Raw genomic sequence first — 25753 nt, 5'->3', positions numbered from 1 at the left:
ATAGCCTTGAAGATAAAGAGTGCGGCGGCTGGTCATTGGAAGCTGACAACAACCAATTCGAGATCAATCACCGAAGCTGATCCTCTTACAACTACACAAAAAGTTGCTGAAGAATTCAGCATCAACCATTCTACAGTAATTTGGCATTTGAAGCAAATTCATTTCAGTTTAGTCGCTCAGTTGTGTCCAACTCTTTGCGACCCTGTGGACTGCAGCACTCCAGGCTTCTCTGTCCATCACCAGCTCCCGGAGCTTGCTCAAACTCATGTCCATCGAGTCAATGATGCCATCCAACCATCTTATCCCCTGTCATCCCCTTCTCCTCCTGCCTTCAATCTTTCCCAGCATCAGGGTCTTCTCCAATGAGTCAGTTCTTCACATCAGGTGACCAGAGTATTAGAGCTTCAGCTTAAAGCAAAGTGGAAAGGCGAAAAAGCTCAGTAAGCAGGTGCCTCAGGAGCCGAACGCAAATGAAAAAAACTGTCATAATCCCCTACCATTGCAGCAAAAAAGAATAAAATACTTAGAAATAAACCTACCTAAGGAGACAGAAGAGCTGTGTACAGAAAACTTTAAGACACTAATGAAAGAAATCAAAGATGACATAAACAGAGAGATATTCCATGCTTCTGTGTTGGAAGAATCAATATTGTGAACATGGCTATACTATCAAATTCTATCTGCAAATTTATTGTTATCCCTATCAAATTACCAATGGCATTTTTCACACCACTAGAACAAAAAATCTCACAATTCATATGGAAACACAGAAGACCCCAAACAGCCAAAGGAATCTTGAGAAAGGAGAATGGAGCTGGAGGAATCAACCTTTCTGATTCTAGACTGTACTACAAAGCTACAGTCATCAAGACACTATGGTACTGGCACAAAAACAGAAATATAGACCAATGGAACAAGATAGAAAGCCCAGAGATAAACCCACACCGCTATGGGTACCTTACCTTGGCAAAAGAGGCAAGAATATACAATGGGACAAAGATAAACTCTTCAGTCAGTGGTGCTGGGAAAACTGGACAGCTACGTGTAGAAGAATGCAATACACAAAGATAAACTCAAGATGGAATAAAGACCTAAATGTAAGACCAGAAACTGTAAAACTCTTAGAGGAAAACAGTCTATGACATAAATCACAGCAAGATCTTCTATGACCCACTTCCTAGAGTAATGGAAATAAAAACAAAAATAAACAAGTGGGACCTAATTAAACTTAAAAGCTTTTGCACAGCAAAGGCAACTACAAAGTAAAAAGACAGCCCTCTGAATGGGAGAAAATAATAGCAAATGAAACAACTGACAAAAGGATTACTTTCCAGAATATACAAGCAGCTCATACAATTCAGTACCAGAAAAACAAACAGTCAAATCAAAAAGTGGGCAAAAGATTTAAACAGACATTTCTCCAAAGAAGACATGCAGATGGCTAATAAACACATGAAAAGTTGCTCAACATCGCTCATTATTAGAGAAATGCAAATCAAAACTGTAATGAGATACCACCTCATACCAGTCAAAATGGCCATCATCAAAAAAATCTACAAACAGTAAATGCTGGAGAGGGTATGGAGAAAAGGGAATACTCTTGCACTGTTGGTGGGAATGTAAATTGATACAGCCACTATGGAGATGAGTATGGAGATTCTTTAAAAAAACCAGGAATAAAACTAGCATATGGCACAATAATCCCAGTGTTGTTGTTGTTGTTCAGTTGCTAAATCATGTCTTAATCTCTGCAACCCCATGGACTGCAGCACGCCAGGCTTCCCTGTCCCTCACTATCTCCTGGAGTTTGCTCAAGGTCATGTCCATTGAATTGGTGATGCCATCTAACCATCTCATCCTCTGTCACCCTCTTCTCCTTCTGCCTTCAGTCTTTCCTGGCATCAGGGTCTTTTCCAGTGAATTGGCTCTTTGCATCAGGTCATCAAAGTATTGGGGCTTCAGCTTCCATATCAGTCCTTCCAGTGAATATTCAGGGTTTATTTCCTTTAGGATTGGCTGGTTTGATCTCCTTGCTCTACAAGGGACCCTCAAGAGTCTGTGGGTACACATATATAATGTATACAATGGAATATTATGCAGCCATAAAAAGGAACACATCTGAGTCTGTGCTAATGAGGTGGATGAAGCTAGAGCCTATTACACAGAGTGAGGTAAGTCAGAAAGAGAAAAGCAAATATTGTTTATTAACGCATATATCTGGAATCTAGAAAGATGGTACTAATGAACGTATTTGCAGGGCAGCAATGGAGATGAAGACATAGAGAACAGACTTATGGACATGGGGTAGGAGAGGAGGGGAAAAAAGAGGGTGAGATGAATGGAGACAGTAGTATGGAAACACTAACATATGTAAAATAGATAGCCAGTGGGGATTTGCTGTATGACTCAGGAAACTCAAACCAGGACTCTGTGACAACCTGCAGGGTGGAATGGGGTGGGAGGTGAGAATGAAGTTCAAGAGGGAGGAAACATGTATACCTATGGTTGATTCATGTTGATGTATGGCAGAAAGCAATACAATGTTATAATTATCCTTCAATTAAAAATAAATAATGTTTTTAAAAATCGTTATATTGAAGTGTTATCTTCTCTTACTCTACTCAACAACAATGAACTATTTCTCAGATTGTGATGTTTGATGAAAAGTGGATTTTATATAACAACCAGCTTAGTGGTTGTACTGAGAAGAAGCTCCAGAGCCCTTCCCAAAGTCAAACTTGCACCCGAAAAAGGTCACAGTCACTGTTGAGTGGTCTGCTGCCCATCTGATCCACTAATCTTTCTGTATCCTGGCGAAACCATTACATCTGAGAAATATGCTCAGCAAATTGATGATATGTACTGAAAACTACACTGCCTACAGCCAGCACTGGTCAATAAAATGGGCACAATTCTTCTCCAGGACAACACCCAACCACACTTTTCACACCAGTGCTTCAAAAGTTGAAGGAATTGGGCTATGAAGTTTGCCTCATCTGCCATATTCACCTGACCTCTTGCCAACCAACTACCACTTTTCAAGCATCTTGACAACTTTTTGCAGGGAAAACGCTTCCACAACCAGCAAGAAGCAGAAAATGCTTTCCAAGAGTTTGTCAAATTGCAAATCATGCATTTTTATGCTATAGAAATAAATTTGTTTCTCACTGGCAAAAATATGTTGATTGTAGTTGTTCCTATTTTGATTAATAAAGATGTGTTTGAGTCTAGGTATAATAATTTAAAATTCACAGTCCAAAACCACAATTATTTTTCACTAGCCTTAATATTTAACAATCTAGTCTATCCCTATTGTTAATTGTTAGGGGAAATTAACAATAGTTCTGAATTATGTTGCTTTGCTAAAAAGAGTATGATACATAGTTCTCCAGTTATTCAGTGTATTTATGCTTAGTTTTTATTGTTTTCTAAAAATACCAAAAATAGTCATTGTATTCATCAGTTCAGTTCAGTCTCTCAGTCATGTCTGACTCTTTGCAGCCCCATGGACTGCAGCGTGCCAGGCTTCCCTGTCTATCACCAACTCCTGGAGCTTGCTTAAACTCATGTCCTTCAAGTTGGTGATGCCATCCAACCATCTCATCCTCTGATGTCCCCTTTTCCTGCCTTCAGTCTTTCCGAGCATCAGGGTCTTTTCCAGTGAGTCAGTTCTTCTCATCAGGTGGCTAAAGTATTAGAGTTTCAGCTTCAGCATGAGTCCTTCCAGTGAATATCCTAAAAGTTGATTTCCTTTAGGATAGACTAGTTTGATCTCCTTGCAGTCCAAGGGACTCTATCTGCTCACATCAAAGCTTATCAACTAATAAGTATTGAATATGATAGTATTACTCTCAGAGTCCAACTTTCTCATCCATACATGACTACTGGAAAAACCATTGCCTTGACTAGATGGACCTTTGTTGGCAAAGTAATGTCTCTGCTTTTTCCAGTAGTCATGTATGGATGTGAGAGTTGGACTATAAAGAAAGCTGAGCACCAAAGAATTGATGCTTTTGAACTGTGGTGTTGGAGAAGACTCTTGAGAGTCCCTTGGACTGCAAGGAGCTCCAACCAGTCCATCCTAAAGGAGATCAGTCCTGGGTGTTCTTCGGAAGGAATGATGCTAAAGCTGAAACTCCAATACTTTGGCCACCTGATGAGAAGAACTGACTCATTTGAAAAGACCCTGATGTTGGAAAAGATTGAAGGTGACAGGAGAAGGGGACGACAGAGGAGGAGATGGTTGGATGGCATCAGTGACTCAATGGACATGAATTTTGGTAAACTCCAGGAGTTGGTGATGGACAGGGAAGCCTGGCCTGTTGCAGTCCAGGGGGTCTCAAAGAGTCGGACACGACTGAGCGACTGAACTGAACTGATTGACTGATTCTGGGAGTCTCTCTTAGTAATTCTTCATATTTTTCTTTCTTCGTTCATTTCATGTACGTGTATACCCCAGCCCATTCTCCCACCCTCCATCTCCTCAGCCATGTGTATTGGAGATATATTATAGCGGTTGAAGGGAAAGGTAATGTTTGGTGAAATGAAAAGTGCTTTAGGAGTTTTTGAGGTTTTTTTGTGTTTTATTAAGCTATTTGAGTTTTATTACTGACTCTAATACTGACTGCACAACATCTTTTGACAATTTGTTTCCTCTTTCTGGGCTTTGATTTCTTTATGTGTAAAATGAAGGGGTCTCCCTGCCATTGTAAAACAGTAGTGGTTATTCATAATTGTAATCATGATTTTTAAGTTTTTTATTCCTTTCTATTTTCATGCTCAAGAAAAGGCTTGGATTTTTATCTTCATGAAGAAAAATAGCTAATGTGTATTTATCTTCAGCTGTCCTTAAATATTTGGTATGTAGGCTCTGGAGTCAACTAATGTGAATTATGAAGGCTTCCTCAACCAGTCTCTAAGGGTATGACCTTGAGCAAGTTGCTTAGTGTTTACAGTTTTCTCCTCTATAGAAAGGGATTAATATTTTCTAGGTTTGTTGTGAGGGTTAACTGATGTAACCCACCAAGCAGAGTTCCTGGCACATAGTTCCTGGAATATTCCATATGTATTAACTTTTGACCATTATCTTATTTATCTTTTCTGGGAAAATGAAAACTCAATTTCTTTCTTCATATGTTTAATCCTTGTATTTTGTTTTTTAATTCTGAGTTTGAAAAGACAATAATAATTTTTCTGAATAATTTCCTCTTGTAGACTTGGCTAGTATCCCATTGTGTCAGTTGGGATGATTTTAGATCCAGGTAATCCTCAGACACGACTGAGCGACTGAACAATAATAAATCGTATCAAACTTAAACTGACCTAAAGAGGAAGGGCACTAGTTGTGTATGATAATGCATTAGAGACAGTAGGACAGAGAATGTGAGGCCACAGTTTAGTTTCTAGACAGTTAAGAATTTTGCATCTGGTCTCTAGCCTGGCAGGAACCTAGTGATTTAGATGAATGATGGCTCTTTATATTCTGACTTGTAACTTATCTCACCTTTTCACCAAAGTAATTACTTTCAACTTCTCCCCGCTTTGAATGAGGTGGAAATCTTAGGGGAAATGAAAAACAGGTTGTTTAATAATGCCTCTTCTCCAGAGTGGATTAGAGGAAGAATAAATGAAGTGAATTTGGGGAGTATAATGTTAATGGCCAGCTTATGCCTGGTTTTACTATATACTCATGGGTCATGTTTTGAAATGTATGCATTAGAATCATTTTTTCTTGGGGGCTACTGAATTGGCTGTGTATTCTTGCCACCTCTTCTTAATATCTTCTGCTTCTGTTAGGTCCATACCATTTCTGTCCTTTATTGAGCCCATCTCTGCATGAAATATTCCCTTGATATCTCTAATTTTCTTGAAGAAATCTCTTAGTCTTTCCCATTCTGTTGTTTGCCTCTGTTTCTTTGCACTGATCACTGAGGAAGGCTTTCTTATCTATTCCTGGAATGTGAAGTCAAATGGGCCTTCAGAAGCATCACTACGAACAAAGCTAGTGGAGGTAATGGAATTCCAGTTGAGCTATTTCAAATCCTGAAAGATGATGCTGTGAAAGTGCTACACTCAATATGCCAGCAAATTTGGAAAACTCAGCAGTGGCCACAGGACTGGAAAAGGTCAGTTTTCATTCCAATCCCAAAGAAAGGCAATGCCAAAGAATGCTCAAACTGCTGCACAATTGCACTCATCTCATACGCTAGTAATGCTCAAAATTCTCTAAGCCAGGCTTCAACAGTACGTGAACCGTGAACTACCAGATGTTCAAGCTGGTTTTAGAAAAGACAGAGGAACCAGAGATCAAATTGCCAACATTCGTTAGAACATCAAAAAAGCAAGAGAGTTCCAGAAAAAAACATGTATTTCTGCTTTATAGACTATGCCAAAGCCTTTGACTGTGTGGATCACAATAAACCGTGGGAAATTCTGAAAGAGATGGCAATAACAGACCACCTGACCTGCCTCTTGAGAAATCTGTATGCCGGTCAAGAAGCAACAGTTAGAACCAGACATGGAACAACAGACTGGTTCCAAATCTGGAAAGGAGTATGTCAAGGCTGTATATTGCCACCCTGCTTATTTAACTTATATGCAGAGTACATCATGAGAAATGCCGGGCTGGAGGAAGCACAAGGTGAAATCAAGATTGCCAGGAGAAATATCAATAACCTCAGATACGTAGATGACACCACCCTTACGGCAGAAAGCGAAAAGAACTAAGGAGCCTCTTGATGAAAGTGAAAGTGGAGAGTGAAAATGTTGGCTTAAAACTCAACATTCAGAAAACTAAGATCATGGCATCTGGTCCCATCACTTCATGGCAAATAGATAGGGAAACAATGGAAACAGTGACAGACTTAATTTTGGGGGGCTCCAAAATCACTGCAGATGGTGACTGCAGCCATCAAATTAAAAGGTGCTTACTCCTTGGAAGAAAAGCTGTAACCAACCTTGACAGCATATTAAAAAGCAGAGACATTACTTTTCCAACAAAGGTCTGTCTAATCAAAGCTATAGTTTTTCCAGTAGTCATGTATGGGTGTGAGAATTTGACTATAAAGAAGGCTGGCATTGATGCCTTTGAACTGTGGTGTTGGAAAAGACTTCTTGAGAGTCCCTTGGACAGCAAGGAGATCCAACCAGTCCATCCTAAAGGAAATCAGTCCTGAATATTCATTGGAAGGACTGATGCTGAAGCTGAAACTCCAATACTTTGGCCACCTGATCCCAAGAACTGACTCATTGGAAATAAGACCATGATGCTGGGAAAGATTGAAGGCGGGAGGAGAAGGAGATGACAGAGGATGAGGTGATTGGATGGCATTACCGACTTAATGGACATGAGTTTGAGCAAGCTCCAGGAGTTGGCGATGGACAGGGAGGCCTGGCGTGCTGCAGTCCGCAGGGTCGCAAAGGGTCAGACACGACGGAGTCACTGAACTGAACTGAATTGGCAGTGTTAATGCTCTGAATCATGTCCCCACAAGATTCATATGTTGAAGGCCTAGCCACAGAACACAGGAATGTGACTATATATCGAGAGCCTTTTAAGAGATGATGAGGCCCTTATCATCTCTTAACCTGAGGCCCTTAGGGTGGGCCCTAATCCAATCTTACTGTATCTCTTTGAGAGGAAATTTGGACACAAAAAATGACATCAAGGGCTTGCACACAGAAAAGACAGCATAAGGACACTGTAGAAGGTGGCAATCTGTAAGCTAAGGAGAGACTCCTCAGAAGAAACCAATCCTGTGAACACCTTGGTCTTGACCTTCTAGCCTCCAGAACTATGAGAAAATGAATTTCTATTGTTTGATCCAGTTTGTCTGTGGTATTTTGTTATGGTAATGCTAGCAGTCTAATATAGGCAGTATAAAATTCTCACTGTTGCATCAAAGTGTTCTTCCTTAAAAGTTACAGTTTGATGCCATTAGACTATAGAGTAAAAGCAAAGTTAAATATAATGACTTTTTTACATACTTGAATGATTATGGAGTCCAAGAAAATGTATTCAATTTAGTGTTCCAGTCTAAGATGATCAGTTAATTATAACTAACCATTAACTATAACTGAATTATATGTTTAAGTTATTATGTAGAAAGCATTGAAAATCAAATCCTGTGACTTGGCTTTTAATAACCAAAAAATAATAATGAATAAAAGAAAGAATAGATGAATAATTAGATGAAAACATAGTTCTTTTTTATAGCCGAAACATTTTTGTAAAGGAAACTTCTTCATGTCTACTATTTGGTTACCCCTAGTACAAGTTTTATATGAAATCAGAATATATTCTTTATTCTTTCCCTTTATAATACTGGTTTTTAAAATAGTGAGTTGGTTTACTTACCTTCAGAAAGGACTAAGTGATTTTGCGTGTTTATGTATGTGTGTGATTTAAGTAACTTGAGTGCATGCATTTAAGCATACCTGATGTATTTCAATGTATTGCAGTTATTATCCTTACTGATGAGCAAATTGTACCATCTTTGATCAACAAGAGTCTCTTCATGTTGGCTTCTAAGATCTTGGGGTATGATCCAGTAAAGTGATCTTTAAAAGCTTCATTGCTATTTAGTATTATAAAAATGTTCCAGACACATCTTTTATATTTCTGGAATTGGCATTTCTCTAAAGAAACCTGTCCCTTTTATACTGGATTGGTCATTCTTTCAAATTCAGCACCCACAGGGTATCTTTCTTTAACCTCTTCTGTTTTTCCTCTGTATTTTCTTTCTCCCTTCTTCATTGCCAGGAACTATAGAATTAAAATAATACATAGTTACTAATTTGTTTCATTATATATTACACATACATTAGACTGCTTATAACAGTACCCCCAATAATCATAAGTACTGAAAGCAGCTTGAAGTTTGGGATTTGTTTTTGGTTTTGTTTTTTGACAGGAGTGAGGAGGGTGACATTTCTTTTCATTTATCCTTATGGTATCCTAGTTGGAGTATACCATCGAATTACTGTGTGTGTTGAAGTTACTTGGAATAGTACTTTTCTGTGTGGCTATGACACTAGCTATATATACCATTACATTAATTGTTTACTTCTCTTTTAGAGTTTGTTTTTTTGTTTAATTTTGTTTGACCATTTACATAAAATACGAGGTCTAATGGCAATTACCACCCAATTTCCTATAGGTAACATTTTAAAATTTTATGTTTTATCCCAGTTTGTATTTTAATGTGAGCATTATTCCTCCTTTGTAGATAAATGAAAAATTATCATATACTATTTCTCCACTTTTCTCTTTTCACTTAACAGTCTTTCCTGGAGACTACTATGTAGTGGGATATAGAGATATTTCTCATCATTCTCTTTAGATTTAGTATTTTGTACTCCATTGTACAGTGTCATTGTGTTAATTCAGCTTGTCCTTCTTGATTGACCAACAAATATTATTTTTTTGAATGACTATAACCTTTACCTTGGCATTGTCTTTACTTTTTTTATTCTTGCAAATTGTAAGAATTTTTGTTTATGTGAAAAACATTTCATAGTTGAATAATAAAACTTAAATGATTTGTTTTATTAACATCTTGGTTATTGATATGATGATAATCTTTTAAATTTCATCACTATTTTTTAGGCTTCCACCACAGATATTTAAGGAATGCTTTTATCTCAAGTAGCTCTAGTGTTTGCATTAAAATTTTCCAATAATAGAGAAAATTAGCCCTGTGTTAGGCTAGCATTATGTGGTTTCATAGCATAGAGAATGAAATGTTGATTAATTAGTGCATTTAATATATTTTCCTTCATGTTTGGAGTAGCTTTGAAGACATTGCGGTTGAAGATTTCATATCATCATAAAATACTGGTGATGAGATTCAGTTACATTTTCATGGTCTTATTTACAGCATGGAAAAAGTTTCACTAGTTTTGTTGTTTGATCATTAAAGAATCAACTATTTAAAGATACAACTTTTAAAAAATATTGTGGTGGCTTATTTATATCATGTCTTTTCTTTTTCATTATAACTTTTATTTTATAAATATCCAACGGAATCTTCAAGACTTCTCTTGGCTTATCTTTCAAGATATATTCAGTATCTGACTATTTTATCACCTCTTTCCTTTCTCCCTGATCCTGGACATTGTTGTTCTTCACTGGAATTATTGCAGTTGGAATCATTCTAGCCATAACCATCTTCTTCCCCCCATCTATTTTCTGCACAGCAGGTAGAATGATCCTTGTAAGATATTGTAATAGCATCACATTTTATTCAAAGCCCTTCACCCTCCAGTGGGTTTATAATGCATTCAAAAAATAGAGTTCTGGTTGCTCCGAGGTGATGGTGTGGCCCCCTGTTACATCTATGATGTCATTTCTCCACACTTCTCCAGGCTCTCTTTTAGCCAAAATGGTCTTCTTTGCTGAGCCTTTAAACAAACTAGGCATCTTGCTTCATAGTCTGCACCTGCTGATTCCCCTGTCTGGAATTCAATAATATTATTTTTGGTGAAAGAACCAGAAATTCTTACCAATTGTGAAGTAATCAGCCCCCAATTAAAATAAATAAATTTAAATTAAAAAAAAAAAAGAACTATATGAACTGCATCACCACACGTATGAGAAGCATTATAATATTCCAGAGTTCAAGGTCAGGATGAGACAACTCTTTTTATTTTAACTGCTAAGTAATTGCTATTAACTCTAGACAGATTACCAACTTCTCTGAACCTGTTTCCTCATCTATAAAGTGGAAATGTTAATACTTATCCCTACTTTGTAAGATTATTGTGAAGATTAGATGAGATCATATTTATAAAACACTTGGCACAATGAATAGCACATATTTAATATCAGTACAGTTAGCTGAATTAGTTATTACTTGTATTACTATTTTCGGTCACTACTTGTAGTGAAAAATAGCTAAACTCTTGGTTTTCCTGGATTATTTAATAAAACTATAATCTGATTATTTGCTCTTAGGGCAGACCTAGCTCAATGAGAGGAACAGGGGAGAGGGAAGTAGTCATTTTTCATATTTACTTTGATATATGGTTATTTGAGCTCCAAGAAGACTTGGCAAGTCCATGCATTTCGGTTTACATATTTCTTATAAGAATGATGCATTGCTAGTGTAAACAGACCATGTATTTTGATTAAAAGTCTCAGAAGGTGAAATTGAATCTAAGAGCCTTTGAAAACAGTAAAATTTTATTTGTAGGATATTTATCTCTTGCTGTAATAATTATGAGGTGTATTTGCCCCAAACTAATATTTTCATATATACTTCCCTGGTGGCTTAGCAATAAAGAATAATGCTTGAGACACAGGGTTCAGTCCTTGGATGGGAAAGATCCCCTGGAGAAGGAAATGGCAACCCATTCCAGTATTCTTGCCTGGGAAATCTCATGGACAGAGAGCCTGGCAGGCTACGGTCTAGGGGGTCACAAAAGAGTCAGATACGACTTAGTGACTAAACAGCAACAACAATATTCTGATATATATTCTTACTGCCTTTTTTTTTTTTAACTACTCTATGAACATATTCAGTTATTTCCATTTCACAATCAGAAGTGGACCCTCATTCTCAAGACTCAAATTCTGATGTTCTTTCTGTTACATTATTATTGTCTCCTATAGTAGCGTTAGGGATTTTAAAAAGTAAAAATGACGGCAACTGCACCTAATCTTCAAGCTTACAGATACATACGAAGTCAGTACCAATACTAGATAGAAGAAATGGACCAAGAGATGTTCAAGGAACATTGAGGAAGAAGTGATCAATTCTCTTTAGACCATTCAGAGAAAGAAAGATTCCAGGGGAGGTGACATTATTAGATTAAACAATGGGCAGGTTTTTTTTTGGAGTATAATTGCTTTACAGTGTTGAATTAGTTTCTGCTGTACAGCAATATGAATCAGCTATATGTATATATAATCAGATTATATCTATACATATATATATATATATATATATATATACACCCTCTCCCTTGTGAGCCTTTCTCCTACCACACCACCCCGCTTCACCCCTCCAGGTCATCATAGGGCACTGAGCTGAGCTCCCTGTGCTACACAGCAGCTTCCCCCTATCCACAGAGTAGCAGAATTTTTGCCTCTGGGAGTTGAGAGCTATCAGAGAAAAGTCATATTCATAAATGGGAAATAACACATGGTTAAAGCTCTTTTAACTAACATCCACTCTATTACTAACATTTGCCATTTCTTTGTTACAACATATTGAATGACTGCCATAAAGTAATTAATATTGACCATTGTAACACGTAAACTACTTCTAATAAGCTCATTTCTGTTTCCACTAGTTGAATTACAAGCCTACTAAAAGTTAGTTGTGTGTGTTCTGGCCTATTAATGTCTATTTCCCTTGTTAGTGATAATATACTTTAATTAGAGCACTCAAAACTGATGCAATGTGTACAAAAAAGAAAATTATTGCTAATGATAAACTATTTTGAAAAGCCTCAATAAAGGGAAAGTCCTGAAAATATAATTGCTCTTTAATTGGATGTGGGTGCAACAACTGAAAAATTGAAAGAAAAAAATACCTAGAAGGATTATATACTCAGATTGCATTTGTGTTGACTGCAAATGTTAGTTTCACTTTAAGACATTTTGATGTCTTAGTACATTAGGAGTATCATTTATGCAAGAAGGGGAGCATGGATTTAAGTCATTGGAGACATTCTCCAGTATCGTCTGTGTTGGAATAAATGTCTTGCATTTATTTATTTTTCACATATGTGATATGTTTTACTATTCCCTATTTAAATAATCTTTTCTGCTTAACCAAAATCAGCGCTTGTCATGATTGCATTGGATAACAGGCTTCTTTGGACCCGTAGTATTTTCAGGAGAGGAACATTAGTGTTATATGGTGAGAGTAGCTAATAGGACAGGAAGAGGGAACTGGGGCTGTAGCACAGAGGAATTTGTGTGCCTTGCTAACTTTGACCTTTAATGGTGAGACATTTTTAGGAACATGATGGTTCTTTCCCTGTACTTTTAGAAAACAATTCTTGACAGATTAAAGAGTGGACAAGAGAGCCAGGGCAGTGGCAGTGAGCTTGGAAGTGGGGCAGATCTGAAAGAAATTTGGAAAATTAAATTAATAAGGTTTGGTGTGCTTGACTGGATTAGGTAGTAAGGTGGGAAGAAAAATCAACAGTAGTGATAGTGCTGGTAATAGCTAACATTTGCTGAGCACTTTGAGTCACTGCTTAGAGTCTTTTTCACTGTGTATAATTTTGGTCATCCTGACAATTACGTGAAAATATGTTGCTACCACTACCCTACAGCCCAGATGCACAATTCTAAAACCCCAAAACTCTGAAAAATGACCAGTTGTAAGATTGGTGTAGGCTCACTTGGCAGCAAACCATGACTAGACCTGATACGAGGCTATTTATAGTCTTTGTTTCTTCCCCACTTAAGCATTAATTTATTTTTGCAAAAATATCAATACGTTTGGTTATGGAGGACGGACTCAGACTCAGTAGGAGTGAGTTTGGAAAACTCAGTGGTTTTCCAAAATATGACAAGTTTTGAAATTTGTGCTTAGATGAGTGATTGGCCCATATTGTAATTCTTATTTTATGAGTGAGGAAACAGAGAAATCACACACAGTAATCGGCAGAGCTAGGATTTAAACCTAGACTTTCTTGTCAAGTCTGCACTACACTGTTCTGCCTCCCCTTCTAGCCTTTGTAATTGGTAAAAGGATGCCATTAAACTAAAGTAAGGAATTGAAGAGGAAGATTGAGGGAAGCAGAGGAAAGCATATAGTAGAATATGGATTTAAATAGGCCTAGTTTTCTCATTATTAGTGTATAGGAATGCAAGGGATTTCTGTGTGCTGATTTTATATCCTGCAACTTTACTATAGTCATTGATTAGCTCTAGTAATTTTCTGGTGGAGTCTTTAGGGTTTTCTATGTAGAGGATCATGTCATCTGCAAATAGAGTTTTACTACTTCTTTTCCAATTTGGATTCCTTTTATTTCTTTTTCTGCTCTGATTGCTGTGGCCAAAACTTCCAAAACTATGTTGAATAGTAATGGTGAAAGTGGGCACCCTTGTCTTGTTCCTGACTTTAGAGGAAATGCTTTCAATTTTTCACCATTGAGGATAATGTTTGCTGTGGGTTTGTCATATATAGCTTTTATTATGTTGAGGTATGTTCCTTCGATTCCTGCTTTCTGGAGAGTTCTTATCATAAATGGATGTTGAATTTTGTCAAAGGCTTTCTCTGCATCTATTGAGATAATCATATGGTTTTTATTTTTCAATTTGTTAATGTGGTGTATTACATTGATTGATTTGCGGATATTGAAGAATCCTTGCATCCCTGGGATAAAGCCCACTTGGTCATGGTGTATGATCTTTTTAATGTGTTGTTGGATTCTGATTGCTAGAATTTTGTTAAGGATTTTTGCATCTATGTTCATCAGTGATATTGGCCTGTAGTTTTCTTTTTTTGTGGGATCTTTGTCAGGTTTTGGTATTAGGGTGATGGTGGCCTCATAGAATGAGTTTGGAAGTTTACCTTCCTCTGCAATTTTCTGGAAGAGTTTGAGCAGAATAGGTGTTAGCTCTGCTCTAAATTTTTGGTAGAATTCAGCTGTGAAGCCGTCTGGACCGGGGCTTTTGTTTGCTGGAAGATTTTTGATTACAGTTTCAATTTCTGTGCTTGTGATGGGTCTGTAAAGATTTTCTATTTCTTCCTGGTCGAGTTTTGGAAAGTTGTACTTTTCTAAGAATTTGTCCATTTCTTCCTCGTTGTCCATTTTATTGGCATATAATTGTTGATAGTAGTCTCTTATGATCCTTTGTATTTCTATGTTGTCTGTTGTGATCTCTCCATTTTCGTTTCTAATTTTATTGATTTGATTTTTCTCCCTTTGTTTCTTGATGAGTCTGGCTAATGGTTTGTCAATTTTATTTATCCTTTCAAAGAACCAGCTTTTGGTTTTGTTGGTTTTTGCTATGGTCTCTTTTGTTTCTTTTGCATTTATTTCTGCCCTAATTTTTAAGACTTCTTTCCTTCTACTAACCCTGGGGTTCTTCATTTCTTCCTTTTCTAGTTGCTTTAGGTGTAGAGTTAGGTTATTTATTTGACTTTTTTCTTGTTTCTTGAGGTGTGCCTGTATTGCTATGAACTTTCCCCTTAGGACTGCTTTTACCGTGTCCCACAGGTTTTGGGTTGTTGTGTTTTCATTTTCATTCGTATCTATGCAAATTTTGATTTCTTTTTTGATTTCTTCTGTGATTTGTTGGTTATTCAGCAGCGTGTTGTTCAGCCTCCATATGTTGGAATTTTTAATGGTTTTTCTCCTGTAATTGAGATCTAATCTTACTGCATTGTCGTCAGAAAAGATGCTTGGAATGATTTCTATTTTTTTGAATTTACCAAGGCTAGCTTTATGGCCCAGGATGTGATCTATCCTGGAGAAGGTTCCATGTGCGCTTGAGAAAAAGGTGAAATTCAGAAAGAGAAATTAGGGAAACAATTCCATTCACCATTGCAACGGAAAGAATAAAATACTTAGGAATATATCTACCTAAAGAAACTAAAGACCTATATATAGAAAACTATAAAACACTGGTGAAAGAAATCAAAGAGGACACTAATAGATGGAGAAATATACCATGTTCATGGATTGGAAGAATCAATATAGTGAAAATGAGTATACTACCCAAAGCAATTTATAGATTCAATGCAATCCCTATCAAGCTACCAACAGTATTCTTCACAGAGCTAGAACAAATAATTTCACAATTTGTATGGAAATACAAAAAACCTCGAATAGCCAAAGCGATCTTGAGAAAGAAGACTGGAACTGGAGGAATCAATCTACCTGACTTCAGGCTCTACTACAAAGCCACAGTTATCAAGACAGTATGGTACTGGCACAAAGACAGAAATATAGATCAATGGAACAAAATAGAAAGCCCAGAGATAAATCCACGCACATATGGACACCTTATCTTTGACAAAGGAGGCAAGAATATACAATGGATTAAAGACAATCTCTTTAACAAGTGGTGCTGGGAAATCTGGTCAACCACTTGTAAAAGAATGAAACTAGAACACTTTCTAACACCATACACAAAAATAAACTCAAAATGGATTAAAGATCTCAACGTAAGACCAGAAACTATAAAACTCCTAGAGGAGAACATAGGCAAAACACTCTCTGACATACATCACAGCAGGATCCTCTATGACCCACCTCCCAGAATATTGGAAATAAAAGCAAAAATAAACAAATGGGACCTAATTAACCTTAAAAGCTTCTGCACATCAAAGGAAACTATTAGCAAGGTGAAAAGACAGCCTTCAGAATGGGAGAAAATAATAGCAAATGAAGCAACCGACAAACAACTAATCTCAAAAATATACAAGCAACTCCTACAGCTCAACTCCAGAAAAATAAATGACCCAATCAAAAAATGGGCCAAAGAACTAAATAGACATTTCTCCAAAGAAGACATACAGATGGCTAACAAACACATGAAAAGATGCTCAACATCACTCATTATCAGAGAAATGCAAATCCAAACCACTATGAGGTACCATTTCACACCAGTCAGAATGGCTGCGATCCAAAAGTCTACAAATAATAAATGCTGGAGAGGGTGTGGAGAAAAGGGAACCCTCTTACACTGTTGGTGGGAATGCAAACTAGTACAGCCACTATGGAGAACAGTGTGGAGATTCCTTAAAAAACTGGAAATAGAACTGCCTTATGATCCAGCAATCCCACTGCTGGGCATACACACTGAGGAAACCAGAAGGGAAAGAGACATGTGTACCCCAATGTTCATCGCAGCACAGTTTATAATAGCCAGGACATGGAAGCAACCTAGATGCCCATCAGCAGATGAATGGATAAGAAATCAGTGGTACATATACACAATGGAGTATTACTCAGCCATTAAAAAGAATACCTTTGAATCAGTTCTAATGAGGTAGATGAAACTGGAGCCTATTATACAGAGTGAAGTAAGCCAGAAGGAAAAACACCAATACAGTATACTAACGCATATGTATGGAATTTAGAAAGATGGTAACAATAACCCTGTGTATGAGACAGCAAAAGAGACACTGATGTATAGAACAGTCTTATGGACTCTGTGGGAGAGGGAGAGGGTGGGAAGATTTGGGAGAATGGCATTGAAACATGTAAAATATCATGTATGAAACGAGATGCCAGTCAAGGATCGATGCATGATACTGGATGCTTGGGGCTAGAGCACTGGGACGACCCAGAGGGATGGTATGGGGAAGGAGGAGGGAGGAGGGTTCAGGATGGGGAACACATGTATACCTGTGGCGGATTCATTTTGATATTTGGCAAAACTAATACAATTATGTAAAGTTTAAAAAAAAAAAAAAAAAAGGCCTAGTTTGAGATGCCAATTGCAAAGATGCAATAAGAAGCCAGGACTTTTTGGGGTATGTTTATAATGCGTATACTGAATTTCATCAAATCTGATTCCATCGTTGTAACAGACTATAATTATTTTATATACCAACTTAAAAGGTTAAAAAAAAATTATAACACAGTGTGTATGGTTTTTTTTTTTTAAGCACCTTGAGATGTTTTTTTCCCCACACAGTATCATTCTGTATGCAGTTGCAGTGTCATGGATGCAGCATTGCCAAAGAATATTTTCTTGTTGCCTTTGGGATTTTCTTCTAAGCCACTGACATTAATAGTATCATGCAGGTTTTGTTGGTGGTGCTTTCTTGACCTTACTACACGGTGTCAACAAAAAATGTCAAATACCATCCAGGAAGGTATTTTTTAAGTTAATAATTAAGCTCAGTAAGTAAGGTATTAAAGGTATCAGTGCACATAAATCAGTTGAAGTGAAAACAGTAGGAATAGCTATGACTGGGTTACATAAAGACAGATAAAGATGGCCACGTTGTTATACATTGTATGTATGATTGTAAGTTCCATTGATTGTAGATTTTAGCAATATTAAAATCTGGGGGAATTTACATCTTAGAATTATTATGCAATAAGTAGGATTTTTGCCTCTGGGAATTGGAAGATGCAGTAATAAAGTAGGACAGCAGTGCATGTAATTGATCTTAATAAACAAGTATGCATCTTTAAAGACGTATCGTCACTGCTCTGGGGAATAATTAAATAAATAGTGAAGACAGAACCTTCAGAATTTCCTATATTTAAAGGTACTCTGCAAAGAGAAGAGAGGAATGTAAATACTTACACACATTTTGAATTTGTTTTTATCCAGGTGCCTAGACAGTTGGAAAACAGCCCACTTTCACAATAAATACATTTCTCTCACATGTATTAGCCTGGTCTTCGCTATTGTATCTAGAACATAACTGTGAAACCATGATGTCAGAAATTCAGTCAGGTATTTGTCAAGGTATCAGGACCACATTAATCCATGTTCAGTTCAGTTCAATTCAGTCACTCAGTCATGTCCGACTCTTTGCGACCCCATGAATCGCAGCACGCCAGGCCTCCCTGTCCATCACCAGCTCCTGGAGTTCACTCAGACTCACGTCCATCGAGTCAGTGATGCCGTCCATGTTATTGGACTAATAAAATGATTTACATATAAAAATAATACTTTCACCTGAGGGATTTTGACAAATTGATTTTTTTTTAAGATTGAAATTGGTAATGTTATAAACATTATAATTTCCTGACAGTTAAAAATGAGAATTTCTGTGTATGGGAAAACAGAATATATATGCTTTTCCCTGTTCTTCCTGCTAAGTACAACTAAAAACCCTGCACATTATATATAAAATAACAAAGATTCTGAAAAGTGGAAAGAAGTCAGAACAACTTAGGATCTCAGGATTCAAGGAGTGACGCAGGAGTGAGTTTTTGGCTTTTCTCTTTGTCTCAGTGTACCACACTTCAAAACTGATAACAGTTTCCACACTGAGGAAACTTAACTCAGAAACAATGGTGGCTGCACACCACTGCCTTCAGAGAGAGCCCCAACAAAGCGTAACCCTTTTAGCCAAGTACTAGGAGAGAGACACCCTAAAACCTTAAAAAAAAAACAAAAAACCTACTCTTTACTCCACCAAATACTGCAAGAAAATCCAGTTCGCACACACACCCTCACTAGCACAGGCCAAGCAGGAAACATAGACTTCCAACATTACCAGGCTGGCACGAGGTGCCCTAGTACCCCCTGTTGTCATGATGTCAGATTAGGTGAGCTACAGAGCCCGCTGAGACTTTCATCCTCATCAGATGGTTAACTAGCCCTTCCCTAATTTGCACTGGAGACCATGTGGGAAGCCTGGACTTACACCCCCACCTGGTAGTAAAAAGGAGCACCTCCACCTCCCCACGTAGGTGAAGTCAGAAGAGGTGTGGTAGAGAGGTTATACTTCCACCATTGCCCGTCAAGAAAGAGGCCTAACTCTCCCCTTGTGGTGTCAGTGGGAGCCGCATAGGGCATCATAGTGAGACACCCACTCCTCCTCAGCCAGGAAGGTATCAGTGAAGGCTTGGGGAACCAGAGGTGACAGGGAGTTGCTCCATCTCTAGTTTCAATGGAGGCTGAACTTCTACCCCTACTTTGTAATAATGAGATAGCCCCTTCCCATCTTTTCTGCTAGAGCAGGGCCAAAAATATCAGCAAACATATAAGATTTAAGCATGATCTGGACTCTTATAGTGCTCAAAGTGTCCAGATTTTAAATGAAAATTAATTGTCATACAAAGGAAAATCTCTAATTGAATGAAAAAGACAATGGAGACCAGCATTGAGATTACTGAGATATTAATCTTAAAATTATTTGACAAAGATTGTAAGAGCATCTATCACAAAAATGCTTCAACAAGCAATTACAAGTATGCTTGAAACAAATGAAAAAAAGTTGCAGCCAAAAAAAGTCTGCAAAGAAATATAAGATGAAGAATCAAATGGAAATTTTGGAATTGAAAAAATATAATAACTGAAATAAATAACAGATAGGCTTAACGGCAGAATGGAGGGGATAGAAGAAAGAATTGGTGAACCGAAAAACAGAACAATAGAAATGACCAAGATGGGCAACAGAGAGAAACTAGACTAAAATTAAATGAACAGAGCCTCAAGGGCCAGTGGGACTATACCAGAGAGCTCACATTTATGCCTTTGGGGTCGCAGAAGAAGAGAGAGGGCATGGCTGGAGAAGTGTTTAAAGAAATAATAAATAATAGCTAAAAACTTACTTAAACTTGGCAAAAGTATAAACCTACAGATTCAAGAAGTTTAGCAAATTTGAAACAGGATAAACCTTTCAGTTCTGAAAGCTAAAGACAAAAATTCGAAGCAGTGAGAAATTAAGATTGGGGCAGGGAGGATTGAACTAAAACAGACATCTCTTCAGAAACATGGAGACCAGAAAGACGTGGCACAACATTTGTCAAGTGCAGAAGGAAAGAACTGTTAATTTAAAAAAAACTTTCAGAAGTCCCAGGTCATAACTTTTGTTTGGATTCTTATTGTTACAATTATTTTCAGCTATTTTTTATTATGATAAAGAACTTTAAATATGAGATAGCAGAGTACATTCCCACTGAAGATGCATAAGGTTATTTATACTTATTTTATGATGTTGCTCAGAGACTTAAAAAGTAAATGCCATTTATTTTTGAAGTTAATGTTCTACTTACCATCTTTGAAAAGTTCAGGTAGCTTAATTTTCATAATTTCTGTCTCATTGGATGGTTTTGAGCGATTCATTTGAATTTTCAAGAAAATTATTTAAGTGGTTTTCTGACTTTTTTGTTTCTTTTAATTGTGATAGAAACGTAATATTGAATTTTAATAATGCTGCTGCTAAGTCACTTCAGTCGTGTCAGACTCTGTGCGACCCCATAGATGGCAGCCTACCAGGCTCCTCCATCCATGGGATTTTCCAGGCAAGAGTACTGGAGTGGAGGTATATTCATATTTTTTTTTGCTACAAATCGCGATAGACTTTTTCATCTTGCAGTACTAAAACTCTACCTGGTAAACACTAATTTCCCCTCCTCACTCCCCTAGTTCCTTGATAACTATCTTCCTCTCTGCTATTTTTATGATTTTGATAACTTTAGACATTTTATATGAGTGGAATCATACAGCGTTTGGCTTTTTGTGACTAGTTTATTTTGCTTACCGTAATGACCTTGAGTTCATCTGTGTAACAGAACTTTTTTCTTTAGGCTACACTGACATTTCGATTTTTAAAAAATTCATGGATTGAATACATGAAAAATCTATGTATTGGTTAAAACAACCTCTTGATACTAGTTTTTCTCCAGTAAATAACAATGTACGTTATTCAGTTCTTGCTGATGAAATTTCTGTCTCTAATCACTGTGTTTTCATTAGCTTCTAATTTAAAGATAGACTTTTAAAACGAACTATTTCCCTTTATCAAGCAGTCTCTTCTGTAGTTTGGCTTTTGACAAAACTCAGAATCCAAGATAATTAATAGAATCCATCAAATTTGTGGTTCAAATTCAGTTGACACCGAATCATTCTAACCAAGATAGAATCCTACCCATCTAATATACCACATCCAAGTTGCATACAGTAACTTGATTAACAATTTTACACCTTTTATTAGATTTTTAGATTAACGCATAAGCAGTAATTTTATATACTTTGGATCATATCTTGATTTTGAGGTTTATTAATTATCCAAAATTATTTATTGACTTACAACTGTTAGATTAGCATAAATCTCAGTAAACCTAGCCGTGAATCCACCGTTTTTCACTCCAATAATATATAATGATTTTAATCATTCAATAGGTGGCATCTCCTGGGTTTCCCTGTGGCTCAGGCAGTAAAGCGTCCGCTGGTAATGTGGGTTCTATCCCTGGGTTGGAAAGATGCCCTGGAGGAGGAAATGACTCTCTTGCCTGGAGAGTCCCCATGGACAGAGGAGCCTGGCAGGCTACAGTCCATGGGGTCGCAGAGTCAAAGATGACTGAGCAAGCCTGCCCCCTCCCTCTTTTTTAAACCCCGAAGTGTTCTAAAAAGTCACCTGTCTGAGAAACAGCCTAGTATTCTGACTTCCACTTTGGGACTCCTATGTGAAATCTTTGTTGTTGTTGTTGTTTTTCCCCCTCAAGAAATCTTAAATATAGTGTGTTTTCCTAATCAGGAGTCCCATGAGCTGCTTATAATACCCAGCCTTTTTTGTTCTGAAGGAAATCTAGCTGTCTGTTTTCAGTATCTCCAAGGGTCCCACGAAGTGAATTTCTGGTATTCCAGATCGCCATTATTTTGTTTCATAAATTATCTTAAACATTGCTTTCTGAATGTGATGATTTCTCATGATGTGATAAAAGATAGAATTTTAACTTTTATTTTTAGACATCAACTCATTTAAACATAATGCAACCCTGTAAGTTATCTATAAACTAGGTTTCAAATGTTTTAAGTTAATGAATATCACACAGCTGTTAAGAAACTAAAGTGGGAATCACACCCAAAGTCTGCGGAATTTAAATGTTTATGCTTTTTTTCCTCACCAAACCAATCTTTGAATGATTTTTTCAGATTATTCATGGTAATAAATAAAAATGCCATGAGGTTTATTTATTGATTGACATATCTCTTTTAAAATTTACATTTGCAAATAGTAGTTTGAGAGTGCTAGGGAGATTTGTGAATTGTATGCATACATATTTATACCTAAACTTTTGGCTTAGGGATTGCTCCAGGGCCTACTTCCTGCCAGCAGTTTTCAGAGCTTTACTCTTGTTAGTTTCCCTTAACATCCTTCCTGTTTATATAAATTTTAGATCGACTCTTTTTTGGCTTTGAGCTGGTATCTCCTTGAGACTCTGCTTCCCTCTGCTGCAAGCACTGCAGCCACTCTGAGTGTCTTCCTTTTATTCTGTCTTTACATCTTATGAATGATTTTTAATACCTAGGCTAAATATAGGTGGCTCAACTATAAAGAATCCACCTGCAATGCAGGAGTCACAGGAGACACAGGTTTGATCTCTGGGTCCGGAAGATCCCCTGGAGTAAGAAATGGCAACCCACTCCAGTATTCTTGCCTGGAGAATCACATGGACAGAGGAGCCTGGCAGGCTACAGTCCATAGGGTCACAAAGAGTTGGACAGAGCTGAAGCAACTTAACACGCATATAAGCAAAATATAAGTGGTTTTATTTAAATATCTGATTGTTTGATTGAGATTTTGCGCAGCAGAATGCTTACCTACTCTCCTGGAGCATAGTAGTTACTATTGCACTAATATCTTTTTTTTCCCCTCCAGATTTATTCATTTATAGTATATAAATATTCTTCAGTACTTTTCTTTTTTTATTGGAGGATAATTGCTTTACATTGTTGTGATGATCTCTGCCATACATCAACACCAATCAGCCATAATTATATATATATATATATGTTTATTTATGGGCTTCCCTGGTGGCTCAGAGAATCTGCCTGCATTGCGGGATACCTGGGTTTGATCCCTGGGTCAGGAAGATCCCCTGGAGAAGGAAATGGCAACCCACTCCAGTACACTTGCCTGGAAAATTCCATGGGCTACAATCCATGGGGTCACAAAGAGTCAGACACGACTGAGCAACTTCACTTTCACATATATTTATATCCCCCCCCCAACCCACCCCTCTAGATCATCACGAGCACCAAGCTGTGCTCCCTGTTATATAGCAGTTTCCTGCTCATTACCTGTTTTACACACAATAGTATGTATATGTTATTCATTTCTTTTATATTACGACTTTAAAGACTGTGCAACAGAAAAAGTTGCTTCAATTCACATGTGACTTCTGTTTGTAGATGTCCTGTGAACATCATAAAAATGAAAATTACTTCATATAAGGAGAAATGTTTATAACATGTTATTAAGTCTAAAAATACCAGGCTGCAAAATGGCATGGTAGCCACTCTTGTGGTCTGATATACATACACAAAATGAACTTGCTGCCGAAAACTAGGATAACAAATGCCACTCCCTCCCCACCACCTCTGAAAAATCCCCACTAATACAAATCTCTCCTAATGCAGGACTTCCCTGGTGGTCCAGTGGTTAAGACTCCACACTTCCAGTGCTGAGGGTGCAAGTTCAATCCCTGGTTGGGGAACTGAGATCCCAGGTGCCGTGAGGCATGGATGAAAAAACAAAGCAAAACCCTCCTAATGTTACCTCTGTTAACTTTATGGTATAATTTCCTTCTTCTCTCTTTCTCTTTCTTTCTGTCTTATAAAAGTTATATCTCCACATACATATTCATACCTAGTTGGGAAAATCCTTCTTAAACCAAAAAGTTGACAGACCTGACTTCATATAACCTTTAAACTTCACTCATAACAGAATACTGTCAGAAATATTTTTTTAATGTAGTGACCATATAGTAAATGTAGTGTAATGTAAATGTAGTGACAATATACTTGCAACATGTCTATTAGAAGTAGGGAATAACTTAGTTTTTTGTGAATCATTAATTAGTATAGACATCCATACAACTGACTTCATATAACCTTTAAACTTCACTCATAACAGAATACTGTCAGAAATATTTTTTTAATGTAGTGACCATATAGTAAATGTAGTGTAATGTAAATGTAGTGACAGTATACTTGCAACATGTCTATTAGAAGTAGGGAATAACTTAGTTTTTTGTGAATCATTAATTAGTATAGACATCCATACAAATTAAAAACTTCAGTTTATCATAGATACCTTCCTCGCCCTTGCTTCTTATATCTAGCTGATCTTTAGGATCTGCTAGATATCTCTGAAATTTATCCATTTCCTCCATCAAATTCAAACTTCCAACATAATTTTTCTCTTCTGATGCAGTAGCTCATTAGCTGGTGTGCCTGCTTTCTTTCTCCATTCTATTTGTTTTCCATACTGCACAAAGTGATCTTTTTGAAACACATAAATGATCATTTAAGGATCTTACAAAATAAACACTAACTTCGGGGTGTACATGACAGAAACTATGTAGAGATTGATTAATTCTTTTTCAGTTACTCCCAGGAAAATGAACCAGGCCCTTGTCTAGCCATAGTCCATAGGGTTGCAGAGTCAAACACTGCTGAGGCCACTTAACACGCACAAAAGCACTTGTCTAGTTATACACGTTTCCTGTCACAGGGTTTTGGTTCTGGCACACACACTCCTTCCGTTACGTTTGCTGCTAGTACCTGTATATTCTTCAGGGAATCCTTTCCTGACCTTACTAAATCAAAATTCTATTAATTCACTTATAGAGATAAAAGTCTCTGTCATAAGGCATCAAAGTTTTACATTAATTTAGATAAATAATCTAGCTCTCTTTCTAGATTATAAAATCATTGAGGGGAAGCTCTGCATCTGTTTTTGTTTGCTATTATATTCTGACATGTAACAGAGTGCTCAATACATAGTAGACACTTGTCTTAGCTTTGACTGCTGTAAGAAAAATACTATAAACTAGGAGGCTTAAATGGCAGGCATTTGTTTCTCACAGTTCTGGAGACTAGAGAGTTTAAGACACACAATTCTGTGTCTTGGGAGGGCTCCTTTCCTGGCTTGGAGGCAGCTGCCATCTTGCTGTGTACTCAAATGTAGAGAGACAGTGAGCTCTATTATTTTCTTTAAATATATTAATCTCATCATGGATTCTCCAACCTCATGATCTGATCTGTACCTAAATTTCCTTTCCCAAATCCTGTCTCTTAATGGCATGACGTTGGTAGTTTGGGGTTTCAACATGAATTTTGGAGGAATACAAAGTCACTCAA

General features: G+C 37.1%; 1 protein-coding gene across 6 annotated transcripts in view; it reads left to right on the top strand.

Moving 5' to 3' along the window:
• Nucleotides 1-25753, top strand: part of PPP1R12A (protein phosphatase 1 regulatory subunit 12A) — a 167479-nt gene that overhangs the window by 63804 nt on the left and 77922 nt on the right. The window lies entirely within an intron of this gene.

The sequence above is a fragment of the Bos indicus genome, chromosome 5 (assembly GCF_029378745.1).
Source record: "Bos indicus isolate NIAB-ARS_2022 breed Sahiwal x Tharparkar chromosome 5, NIAB-ARS_B.indTharparkar_mat_pri_1.0, whole genome shotgun sequence".
Taxonomy (NCBI): domain Eukaryota; kingdom Metazoa; phylum Chordata; class Mammalia; order Artiodactyla; family Bovidae; genus Bos; species Bos indicus.
Note: the sequence above shows the minus strand (reverse complement) of the source record. Positions and strands in the feature narration are given on the sequence as shown.